Here is a 13,386-nt window from a genome sequence, read left to right as displayed (position 1 = left end):
TAGCTAGCTGAAAGAAAACAGAGGGTGGTGGCTGATGGGAAATGTTCATCCTGGAGTTCAGTTACCAGTGGGGTACCGCAAGGATCTGTTTTGGGTCCACCGCTGTTTGTCACTTTCATAAATGACCTGGATGAGAGTGTAGAAGGATGGGTTAGTAAATTTCAGATGGCAATAAGGTCAGCAGAGCCGTAGATGGTGCCGAAGGATGTTGTGGGTAACAGAGGGACATAGATAAGATGCAGAGAAGTGGCAAATGGAGTTTAATGTGGAAACGTATGAGGTAGTTCACTTCAGAAGAAGTAACAGGAATGCAGAGTACTGGGCTAATGGTAAAAATCTTGGCACTAAAGATGAGCAGAGAGACCTCGGTGTCCAGGTGCATACAACTCTGAAGGGAGCCACGAGGTCATGCTGCAGCTGTACAAGACACTGGTGCGGTCGCACTTGGAGTATTGTGTACAGTTCTGGTCACCGCATTATAGGAAGGATGTAGAAACTTTGGAAAGTATTCAGAGGAGATTTACCAGGATGTTGCCTGAGGCTACAGAGAGTCCACTGGAGGGAGAAACAATATCCAAAGACCTCGAAGCTGAGACACGAGCCAGTGTCACCTTCGTGACAGAAAATACAGGATCACAACAGCCTGACAGTAAGGAGGAGGCTACCGGGTCCCTATTCACCCAACCCCCTGTACCCCATCCCCACCACCCCCACACCACCGCACCCCACCCCCACCCTGGGGAGGTGGTCTGAAATGGATGTGTTTCAATGCACAAAGTATAATTGGCAAGGGAGATGAACTCTGAGCATTGGTTAGTGCTTGGAACTGTGACATTATTGAGATTAGAGAATTAGCTGAAAGAGGGACAGGACTGTCAGCTGAATGTCCCAGAATTTAGATGTTTTAGGTATGATAGAAAGGGATGTCAAAGGGGTTGTGGAGTTACATTCCTGGTAAAGTAGTATCTCACTGCTGTACTGAGGGAGGATACATCAGGGGACTCGTGCAGTGAGGCAGTATGGGTAGACCTTGGGAATAGGAAAGGGGAAATCACAATGATGGAGGTGTATTACAGCCCTCCCAACAGCCAACTGGGATAGAGGGGAAAATACGTAGACAGATTTTGGAAAGATGTGAAAACAGCAGGGTTGTTGTGGTTGATGTTAACTTCCTCTATATTGACTGGTACTCACTTCATGTTAGGGACTTGGATGGAGCAGAATTTGTAAGGACCATTCAGGAAGTGTTCTTGAAACAATATGTAATCAGTCTAACCAGGGAAGGGCGATACTGGACCTAGTTTTGGGAAATGAGCCCGGCCAGGTGAGTGAAGTTTCAGTAGGAGGGTGTTTCAGTCGGGAGTAGTGACCACAATATCTTGATTTTAAGATACTCATGGATAGGGCTAACACCAGTCCTTGGGTGATGGTGTTAAATTGGGGGAAGGTAAACTACAACAATATTAGGCAGGAACTGGAGAGTGTTGATTGGAGGCAGCTATTTGAGGGTCAATCTGCACTGGACATGTGGGAGTATTTCAAACAGCAGTTGATAGGAGTTCAGGAGCAGTGATCCTGTGAGAATGAAGGATAGGTGTGGCAAGTTCCATGAACCTTGGATGACCAGGGATGTTATGACCTTGGTCAGAAAAAGAAAGGAAACATGCGTAAGGTCGAGGAGAATGGGAACTGACAAAACCATGGAAGTAAATAAGGAAAATAGGAAAGAACTTCAAGGTATTAGAAGACCTAAAAGGGATCATGAAAAGTCATTAGCAAACAGGATTAAGGAGAATCCCAAGGTTATTTACTGATTAGATTATTTACAGTGTGGAAACAGGCCCTTTGGCCCAACAAGTCCACACCGACCCTCCAAAGGTCAACCCACCCCTACATAAATAAAAAGCAAGAGGGTAGCCAGGGAAAGGGTTGACCCACTCAGAGACTAAAGAGGAAATGTGTAGAGTCAGAAGAGGTAGGTGATGTCTTAAACAAATACTTTGTACAGTATCGATATTCATTAAAGAGAATGAATTGGTGGAGTATGATGTCAGGGAAGGGAATGTTGAATTTCTATTAAAAAGGAAGAGGTGTGGTGCATCTTAAAAATATTAAGATTGATAAGTCCCTGGGTCCTGATGGGGTCTATCCCAGCAAATTGAGGGAAGCAATGCTGGAGTGTTGACAAAAATCTTTGTATCCTCTTTGGCCACAGGTAAGGTGTCAGAAGACTGGAGAATAGCCAATATTGTCCCATTGTTTAAAAAGCATAATAAAGATAATCAAGGAAATTATAGGCCTGTGAGCCTCACGTTCGTGGTAGGGAAGGTAGGTGAAGTCCACATTGATGCCCTGGGGTTGGAGGGTCCCATGGAGGAAGATGAGACATTCTTCCTCCAGGCTTCGGGTGGTGAGGGAGCGGCGGTGAAGGAGACTCAGGGCCTGCATGTCCTCAGTGGTTTAGGAGGGGGAGTTGAAATGTTGGGCCACAGGGCGGAGTGGTTGATTGGTGCGGGTGTCCCAGAGATGTTCCCTAAGGCGCTCTGCGAGGAGGCGCCCAGTCTCCCCAATGTAGAGGAGACCGCGTCGGGAGCAATGGATACAATAAACGATATTAGTGGATGTGCAGGTAAAACATTGATGGATGTGGAAGGCTCCTTTAGGGCTTTGGATGGAGGTGAGGGAGGAGGTGTGGGCGCAGGTTTTGCAATTCCTGAGGTGGCAGGGGAGGGTGCCAGGATGGGAGGGTGAGTTGTTAGGGGGGCGTGGACTTGACCAGGGAGTCGCAGAGGGAATGGCCTTTACAGAAAGTGGATAGGGGTGGGGAGGGAAATATATCCCTCGTGGTGGGGTCCGTTTGGAGGTGGCAGAAATGTCGGCGGATGATTTGGTTTATGCGAAGATTGGTAGGGTGGAAGGTGAGCACCAGGGGCGTTCTGTCCTTGTTACTGTTGGAGGGGTGGGGTCTGAGGGCGGAGGTGCGGGATGTGGATGAGATGCGTTGGAGGGCATCTTTAACCACGTGGGAAGGGAAATTGCAGTCTCTAAAGAAGGAGGCCATCTGGTGTGTTCTGTGGTGGAACTGGTCCTCCTGGAAGCAGATACGGCAGAGGTGGAGGAATTGGGAATATGGGATGGCATTTTTGCAGGAGGTAGGATGAGAGGAGGTATAATCCAGGCAGCTGTGGGAGTCAGTAGGTTTGTAGAAGATGTCCAGGTTGAGTCATTGATAGAGATGGAGAGGTCCAGGAAGGGGAGGGACGTGTCAGAGATGGTCCAGGTAAATTTAAGGTCCGGGTGAAATGTGTTGGTGAAGTTGATGAATTGCTCAACCTCCTCGCGGGAGCACGAGGTGGCGCCAATGCAGTCATCGATGTAGCGGAGGAAGAGGTGGGGAGTGGTGCCGGTGTAATTACGGAAGATCAACTGCTCTACGTAGCCAATAAAGAGACAGGCATAGCTGGGCCCATACGTGTGCCCATGGCTACCCCTTTGGTCTGGAGGAAGTGGGAGGATTCGAAGGAGAAATTGTTAAGGGTGAGGACCGGTTCAGCCAAATGAATGACAGCGTCAGTGGAAGGGTACTGTTGGGTACATCGGGAGAGGAAGAAACGGAGGGCTTAGAGGCCCTGGTCATGGCGGATAGAGGTGTAAAGGGTGTGGATGTCCATGGTGAAGATGAGGTGTTGGGAGCTGGGGAAACGGAAGTCTTGGAGGAGGTGGAGGGTGTGGGTGGCTTCCCGAAGGTATGTGGGGAGTTCCTGGACTAGGGGGAATAGGACAGTATCGAGATCAGTGGAGATGAGTTCGGTGGGGCAGGAGCATGCTGAGACAATGGGTCGGCCAGGGTGGTCAGGCTTGTGGATCTTGGTTAGGAGGTAGAATTGGGCGGTATGGGGTTCCTTAACTATGAGATTGGAAGCTGTGGGTGGGAGATCTCATGAGGTGATGAGGTTTGTATATGGTTCACTGTATTTTCAGCCACTTTCTGACCAATTTATAAAGAACAAAGAACAACACAGCACAGGAACAGGGCTTTCGAGCCCCCCAGTCTGCACTGCCACATTTCGCTCTTCCATACTAAAACTGTCTTCACATACAGGATCCTATCCCTCCATTCCCTTCCTATTCAGGTATTTGTCCAGGTGCTTCTTGAATGTTGCTATTGTGTCTGCTTCCACCGCCTCCTCTGGCAGCATATTCCAGACACTCACCACCCTTTGTGTGAAAAACCTGCCTCTAACCTTGAACCTGTGTCATCTAGTAACTGACTCTTTCACCTTGGGGAAAAAGCCTCATACTTCCCATGCCATTCACAATCTTATGAACTTCTATCAGGTCAGCCCTCAACCTCCTGCGTTCCAGTGAGAACAAACCAGTCTATCCAACCTTTCTTCATCACTAAAATCCCCCAAAACTAGGCAACATCTTGGTAAACCTTTTCTGCACTCTCTCCAAAGCATCCACATCCTTCTGGTAGTGCGGTGACCAGAACATGGGAGAAACTCAACAAGTTTGACAGCGTCTGTGGAGAGAGGAACAAAGTTAATGTTTCAAATCCGCTATGGCTGATTTTTCAGAAATCGGGATCAGTTCTGAAGACTCAGACTGGACTGTAACATTAACTCTGTTTTTCTTTCTCTACAGGTGCTGCCAGACCTGCTGGGTTTCTCCAGCATGCTGTGATTTTGTTTGTGTATGTTTCAGATCTCCAGCATCCACAGTTCTGTGTTTGTTAAATTGAAATATTTATTCTGGGCGTGAGAAAGGCATGAATTTGGATTTCAATAACAGATAAACTTTTGAGAAAGACAACAGTGCAAGAGGCTCTACGGCAGAAGAAAAGGGAGCAAAAATAACCATAGAAAAGTTACTGGTCACGTAATTAGACCAGTAACACAGAAGATGGTAGAGTTTAAGAATTTATCACAGCACAATATTCACATAAACCTGGCAAACGGTGCTCAATCAATCAGAAAATAGCCATGAGAGGTACTGAATGTAAAAACCCATGACTCTACAGAATAGCTTTGAGTGAGAGAATGGACTATCATTCACAGGTTTCCCTCCAGACTCTGACAAGCAATCCTTTCTGGAAAGGATGAAACAAAACAAAGAAGGCATCGCAATCTTCTGTTCTTCCCTGAATGTCTCCCATCAATAATTTCAAACCTTAACTATTTTTTACTGATTGGGTACATTACTTTTCTGGCCCAGGCAACACAAATTGAACACATTTTCTATAAAGATGTATCATTATAAATATAAATTCTCATGTTCCATGTCTCGGTTTTATGTGAGGAAAGGCAATGGTCCAGTGGTATTATTGTGAATCCTGAAGCCCAGCTAAAGTTCCAGGGACATGGGTCTGAATCCTGCCATGCCAGATGGTGGATTCAATAATAATCTGGAATTAAGAGTCCAATGCTGACCATGGAACTGGTGCCAAGCTTTGAGGAACACCCATGTAGTTCACTAATGTCCTTCATGGAAGGATGGGTATATGAATAGGAAAGGATATGGGCCAGGAGCTGGCAGGTGGGACTAGATTGGGTTGGGATATCTGGTCGACACAGACAGGTTGAACCGAAGGGTCTGTTTCCGTGCTGTCCATCTCTATGACTCTATGGTCTGGCCTACATGTGACTCCAGACCCACAGCAATGTGGTTGACTCTTAACTGCCCTCTGGGCAATTAGGGATGGGCAATAAATGCTGGCCTAGTCGGTGATGCCCACAAATGTGAATAAATTAAAAAAAACATGTTCTATATCTGATTAAAAAATAGTAGAAGTTATTTTAAGAAAACAGTTTGAGAGTGGATTGGAATGCGTGCACAGGAAGCAAGCCTGTTATTGTTTGGCCTCCTTTGTGATTTCCTCAAAAATGTTGGTGGCCAAAATAAATCATTTGTGTGCTCTGGCCCGAGGCTTCAGTCAGGATAAAACAATTGTGGAAAAGGGTTCGATATTGTCAGCTCGGCTCACGGCAGTCACTTCGACTGCAATTATTTCTGGTGAACAACAGGGGCTGCCATTGAGAGGTCACATTTACTATTGAGAGGAAACTCTCTGATTATCCACATGACTGATTGAAGAGGTCGCTGGGTGGTTCACACTTGTGTATGAACAGGAAGGCAGTTATTAGAGCCAATTGTTTTCCTGAATACCATTGTAACTGAGTAGCAAAGGAAATATTATACTTTGGCCTTTGTCCAGGACCCTGGTGCAGGAGTGTATTTAGAACAACTGAGCTCTTACAGTCATTGGGATTTATTTCAAATTTCAATTCTTCCTTGTTTTGTAAGTTATTTTCCCTCTATCCCCTCAGGTCTTTACCATGATAATAGTACTCAGATCTCATTGGCTTCTGTACCCAGTTGTTCATTGATACTCTCATAGACAGTGTGAAATTAACCCAGAAACGATGACACCATGCTGTCTAGCATCTCCTACATGATAACATTGGCTACATTTCAAAAGTATTCCATTGGCTGTTAAGACATTGGAATGAACAGAAGACAAGAAAATGGTGACATCAACATTATTTTATCAATATTGTTTCCCACCGGCCTCAACAAGACGGGCTAAGAATCATCATCGCCTTAATCTGCCCGATCCATGTGCTCTTTTCTGCACAAGGCCTTGTTTCAGGCCTTTTACTCCTCCTTCAAAATCCTTCCTCCCAATTGGCTGGCTAAGACTGACCTTTGCTTTCTGAAGTATCTTACTTTCTTTATTCCTTCAATCTCAAAACTCTGAGTTTTTATCCTCAGCTCCTTTGTACCCTGTCACTTTAAAGGGCCACCCCTTGTTCTCCCTGAAGGGTTCGATCTACAGAAATGGTCTCATCTATATTCAAGGTCGAGAGTGTGGTGCTGGAAAAGCACAGCAGGTCAGGCAGCATCCGAGGAGCAGGAGAATCGATGTTTCGGGCATAAGCCCTTCTTCAGGAAAGTGACCCACATGACCTTGGCATCGCCTGTGGCCCCTCCACTGCCACAGTCTCCATCATTGATGAGAAAATTCATCAACAAATTCCTTATGTTCCTTAATGCCCACAAAACCCGACTCCATTTATTATCTTCCATATGGAAAGGCATAAGACCATAAAATATGGAAGCATTACGTCATTCGGCCCATCATGTCAGCATCGCTATTTGATCATGGCTGATATGTTTCTCAACCCCATTCTCCTGCCTTCTCCCCATAACCTTTGATCCCCCTTACTAATCAGAAATCTCTCTCTGTCTTAAATACTCTCAGTGAATAGCCTCCTGCAGCAATGAGTTCCACAGAGTCACCATCCTCTGGCTAAAGAAAATCCTCCTCACTTCTGTTCTAAAGGGTCATCCCTTCACTCTGAGACTGTGCCCTCGAGTCTTAGTCTCTTCTATTGGTAGAAACATTTCCTCCATGTCCACTCTATCCAGACTGCTCAATATATGGTAAATTTCAATCAGATCCACCCTCATCCTTCTAAATTATATCACGTACAGACCCAGAGACCTCAACCGATATGACAAATCCTTCATCCCTAGCATCACTCCCATCAACCTCCTCTGGAGTCTCTCAAAAGCCAGCACTTCCTTCATTGCATAGGAGTCCCAAACTGCTCATAATATCCCAAACAAAAACTGAAAGAACTGAAGATGCTGTACATCAGAAACAAGAACAAAAATTGCGAGAAAAGATCAGGAAGTCTCGCAGCATTTGGGGAGAGAAATCAAAATTAACGTTTCAATCGAGTGATCTTTCCTCAGAACAGATTCTCAGAACATGATATTGCGAATGCAGTCTGACCAGAGCCTTATACAGCCACAGCAGTACATCCTTGCTGTTGTATTCTAGCCCTCTCGAAATAAATGCTGACTTTGCAATTTTCTTCCTAACTGCTAATTGAAACTGTATGTTAACCTTAAGAGAATCCTGAACAAGAACTCCTAAGGACTTCACTAAACTCACCTCTGGCCCTCAACTCTCCTCAGGTTCTGGTATGTTGCTGGTATCTTCCACTGTGAAAACTGATGCAAATTACCAATTCAGTTCCTATGCTATTTCTTTGACCCCCATGACTTCTCTAGCCTCATTTTCCAGGGGGTCCATTATCCATTCTTGCTTCTATCTTACCTTTTAGTTTTCAAAAAAAAACCTCCTGCAATTTTCTTTTATATTACTAGCTAGTTTACCTTCAAATTTCATCTTCGACCCCTTTCTTTATTAGTTATTCTCTGCTGGTTTCTTTAAAGGTTTCCCAATCCTCTGGCTTCCCACTAATCTTCACCACATTGTCTACTCTTTCTTTTGCTTTGATGCTGTCCCTGAGTTCCCCTGTCAGCCACGGTTGCCTCATCCTCCCCTGAGTGTGTTTCTTCTTCCTCAGGATGAATTTCTGCTGTCTCTCTCGAATTACCCACAGAAACTCCTGCCATCGCTGCTCCACCATCTTCCCTGCTGTTGTCCCCTTCCAATCAAACCTGGCCAGCTCCTCCCTCATATCTTTATCCTTTTGTAATCGCCCTCTCAAACTGCAGGGTGAACTCTATCATCTTATGGTCACTGCCCCCTAGGGGTTCCTTCACCTAAAGCTCCCTAATCACATCTGCCTCATTACACCTCACCAAATCCAGAATTGCCTTTTCCCAGTGGGCTGTACACAAGCTGCTCCAAAAAACCCATCTCATAGACATTCCACAAATTCCTTTCCTTGGGATTCACTACCAACCTGACTTTCTCAGCCCACCTGTACATTGAAGTCCCCTTTGATCACTGTAATAGGATTTTTCTTACATGCCTTTTCTACTTCCTGATTAATTTTCTTCCCCACACCCTGAGTACTGCTAGGAGGCCTGTACACAGCTCCTAGCAAGGAGGTCCCTCCCTCTCTGCCCATCTGCCTGTCCTTTCAATAGGACGTGTATCCTTGGATTTCATTCCCAACCCTGAGCCCCTTGCAACAACATCTCTTTGATGCTGCAATAATGTACTTGCCAATTTCAATCTGCACTACAAGCTCATTTACCTTGCTTTGTAAACTGTGTGCATTTCAATACAACACCCTCAGTCCCACATTGACCGATTCCCCTTCTGAGAATTTCTCCCCCTTACCTGCCATGCCTGACTATTAGATTCCTGACCCTTTTCATACTTTCTGCCCTATTACTTGTTCTGGAAACTTTAACAATCTCTGCTGAGCTTTCCTCCATTTTAACTTTTCCAATGATGTTTCATGGCAACTGAACTTTAACCAATGCCACTGGTTACTGAACCTGCCTCCCACCCCCTCACCTCCACTGAGGGGTAATGTTCTCTCTATCTACCTGTCTATGGTCTTTCTAATCTTATACATCTCAATCAAACCCCCTCAGCCCTCTCTGTTCCAAGAAACCCCACCTCCACCCCAACCCCCCACTCCCTCCAGTCTATCTAATATCCCTTCAAAGCTACATTGCTCCATCGCAACATCCTGGAGAATCTCTGCTGTACCATCTCCAGTGAAATCATATGCTTCCTATAATGTGGGGACAAGAACTACACACAGTACTCCACGTTGTGGCCTAACATTATATTCAGCTCCCTGCTCTTAAACTTAATGTTTTGACTAATAAAGGCAAGTATCCCTTGTGTCTTCTTAGCCACCTTATCCTCCTGTCTTGTTCCCCTCACGGATCTATGCAGATCATACTAACGTTCCACAACACTGGCTGGAGAGTCTCCAGGTGTGGACATTGCTTAGTGCAGCTTCCTGAGCAATCGCCTGCTTTGCTTGCTAGGGTCAACCAAGTACAGAATCTATCATCACTCACATCCACCTGGTCCACCCAGCAGCTCTGACAGGAACACAGAAAGACCAGTTTGTACTAACAGCCTGGCTGCAGTACAGACCTCAGATTGTGTTTTTACAGTTCAGCACTACACATACCCACTGAGCCATTGAGGACAGTTCTGTTTAACCTTAACCATTTTCCTGTGAATTACAAAGAACTAAAGAATAAGTTGGAAAACTAAGGAGAGTAAACTGGATTTTAGCTCCTGTTCAAAAATAATAAATACAGAACAGTGCTCCTGGTAACTGGTTAGCTCACTCTGGTGGACCACGCACAGTCTATGGCCACACATGCACTAAACAGGAAACTCCAATATCACATCACTGCTGTTATTTTTAATTCATTTCTGTGGGATGTGGGCATCACTGACTGGCCAGCAGTTAGTGCTTGTCCCTAGTTGCTCCTTGAGAAGGTAGGGGTGAGCTGCCTTCTTGAACCGCTGCAGTCCATGTGCTGTGGGTTGACCCACAATGCCATTGGAGGGGAATTCCAGAATTTTGACCCAGTGACACTGAAGGAACAGTGATATATTTCCAAGTCAGAATGGTGAGTGGCTTGGAGGGGAACCTGAAGGTGGTGGTGTTCCCATGTAGCTGCTGCCCTTGACCTTCTATTTGGAAGTGGTCACGAGTGTGGAAGGTGCTGCCTGAGAATCTTGGGTGAATTTCTGTTGTGCATCTTGTAGATAGTACGCACTGCTGCTACTGACCGAGGGTGGTGGAGGGAGTGAATGCAAAAGTCAGTACTACAGATGATGGAGATTAGAGCCAAGCATGTGGTGCTGGAAAAGCACAGCAGGTCAGGAAGCATCCGACACGTTGATTTTCCTGCTCCGTGGATGCTGCCTGACCTGCTGTGCTTTTCCAACACCACACTCTTGGCTTATGGATGTAGTGCCAATCAAGCGGGCTGTTCTGTCCTGGACGGTGTAAAGCTTCTTGACATTCTATGATCCCAGTTTGGTGATGGATATTGAAATCTCCCACCCAGAGTATGTGCTGTGCCCTTGCCACCCTCAGTGCTTCCTTCTAGCGTTATTCAACATGGAGATGTACTAACTCATCAGCTGAGGAAGAATAGTACGTGGCGATCAGCAGCAAGTTTCCTTGCTTTTGTCTAACCTGAAGCTATGAGACTTCATGGGGTCTAGAGTCAACGTTGAGGACTCCCAGGGCAACTCCCTCCCAACTGTATCCCACTGTGTCATCCCCTCTACCAGGTCTGTCCTACTGGTGGGACGGGACATATCAGGTGATGGTGATGGTGGTGTCTGGAACATTGTCTGTAAGGTATGATTCCATGAGTATAGCTATGTCAGGCTGTTGCTTCACTAGTCTGTGAGACAGCTCTCCCAGTGTTGGCACCAGCCCACAGATGTCAGTCAGGGAGACTGCAGTGCCAATAGGGCAGTGTCTGCCGTTGTCTTTTTTGGGACCCAGGTCGATGCCAAGAGATCCCTCTGGTTTCATTTATTTGAGACTTTATAGCGATGGATGAGTGCTTTTTATTAATCAGCTAGGGATTGTCGGTGGTAAATCTTTAAAATACTTGGGACAATGCCCTATCAAGCTGGACTGAAATGACCTGGCCCGTTTCAATTTGAAATGCATTTATTTTTGCACACTTATGGGAAAGATTGTTTTTTTTTTAATTTTTGGGTAACCTCATTAAATGTTATTTTTGGATTGCCAAATATCTGACCATCAATCTGGCCAAAAATAATACAAACTGGATTTGCAACACAGCCCAGAATATTTCAAATTCTTCATCTTTGCAAGCTGATTAAATAATAGGGATGGAGAAAACGCTGTCGGTTGTTAATACTGTGTTTCTAGGTTGTGATTGTAGTATTGTTCTACAAACATGATACAACTCAGCTCTGCATTTCCCACATTACAATAGTGACTGTTTCAAAAATGCCTCACTGGGACTTTTGGAGATATAAAAGATGCTATACAAATATAAGACTCTTAATGGCAGTAAAATGGCTGAAATGTGTGTGTTCCTGAATGTAGCTGCTATGTGCTATTTCCTTTCCTTTCAGCATGAAACCACGTAATGGATGAGAGTAAGGTACCTTGGCAGAGAATTATGACTCCTCTCTCCTCCCCAAGCATGTGCCTTATTCACACATTTGCAGAGTAACTGTGCTGCAGTAGCCTGAAGTTACGTTTTTGTACAGCAGGTGCCTGCAATGACTGTGAATCACATTCCTGGAAATGGTGATAGTAATATTGAGGCTATTGTGCTGACTGCAGTTCCTGTGTAAAACAGTCAATGACCTCCAGCAACTGCACATCATATTCACATAGATCTTGCCACCAAAGATGATCTGCTACTCCAAAAAATGTACTACTGACCAACTCATCTTCGAAACACATTCAAACGGATGGTAGATATTCAAGGCTTATCTGGGCGATGATAATTCTTAATAATTGCCAAATGGAGGCTGAGCGGTGACTTTCTACAGGTTTATAAAATCATGAAGGGTTGGGAGAGTCCAAAACTAGAGGACACAGGTTTAGGGTGAGAGGGGAAAGATATAGAAGGGACCTAAGGGGCAATTTTTTCACACAGAGGGTGGTGCGTGTATGGAAGGGCATCTGGATAGGTACACAAAAAGGAAGTGTGGGATATGGGCCAAGTGCTGGCAAATGGGACTAGATCAGTTTAGGATATCTGGTCAGCAGGGATGAGTTGGATTGAAGGGTCTATTTTGGTGCTGTACATCTTGATGACTCTATGCCTCTAGAAAACAACCTCTCTGATACTGATAATTAACACTTACATGGTGGAGTTTCTCTCATTCTCTCAGTTATTAATTCTTGAGAGATCATAGAATCTAAAATGTGAGTGTGTGTGAGTGTGTCTTCTGAAGTCTTCTGAACTTCTCTTTGTATTTCCCACTCCCAGTCCCACACATCTTTCATTCCCTTTATTTCACATTATATACATACCCTGCCATTTAATTAACTTTTCAAATTGACATTTCCTAGTTCAGAGTTTACACAGTTACACTCATAGAGTCATAGAGATGTACAGCATGGAAACAGACCCTTCGGTCCAACCCATCCATGCCGACCAGGTATCCCAACCCAATCTAGTCCCACCTGTCAGCACCCGCCCATATCCCTCCAAACCCTTCCTATTCATATACCCATCCAAATGCCTCATAAATGTTGCAATTGTACCATCCTCCACCACTTCCTCTGGGAGCTCATTCCATACACGTACCACCCTCTGCATGAAAAAAGTTGCCCCTTAGGTCTCTTTTATATCTTTCCCCGCTCACCCTAAACCTATGCCCTCTAGTTCTGGACTCCCCGATCCCAGGGAAAAGACTTTTTATCTATTTACCCTATCCATGCCCCTCATAATTTTGTAAACCTCTATAAGGTCACTCCTCAGCCTCCGACGCTCCAGAGAAAACAGCCCCAGCCTGTTCAGCTTCTCCCTGTAGCTCAAATCCTCCAACCCTGGCAACATCCTTGTCAATCTTTTCTGAACCCTTTCAAGTTTCACAACATCTTTCCGATAGGAAGGAGACCAGAATTGCACGCA

The sequence above is a fragment of the Chiloscyllium plagiosum genome, chromosome 13 (genome assembly GCF_004010195.1).
Source record: "Chiloscyllium plagiosum isolate BGI_BamShark_2017 chromosome 13, ASM401019v2, whole genome shotgun sequence".
Taxonomy (NCBI): domain Eukaryota; kingdom Metazoa; phylum Chordata; class Chondrichthyes; order Orectolobiformes; family Hemiscylliidae; genus Chiloscyllium; species Chiloscyllium plagiosum.
This window is presented reverse-complemented; position numbering follows the sequence as displayed.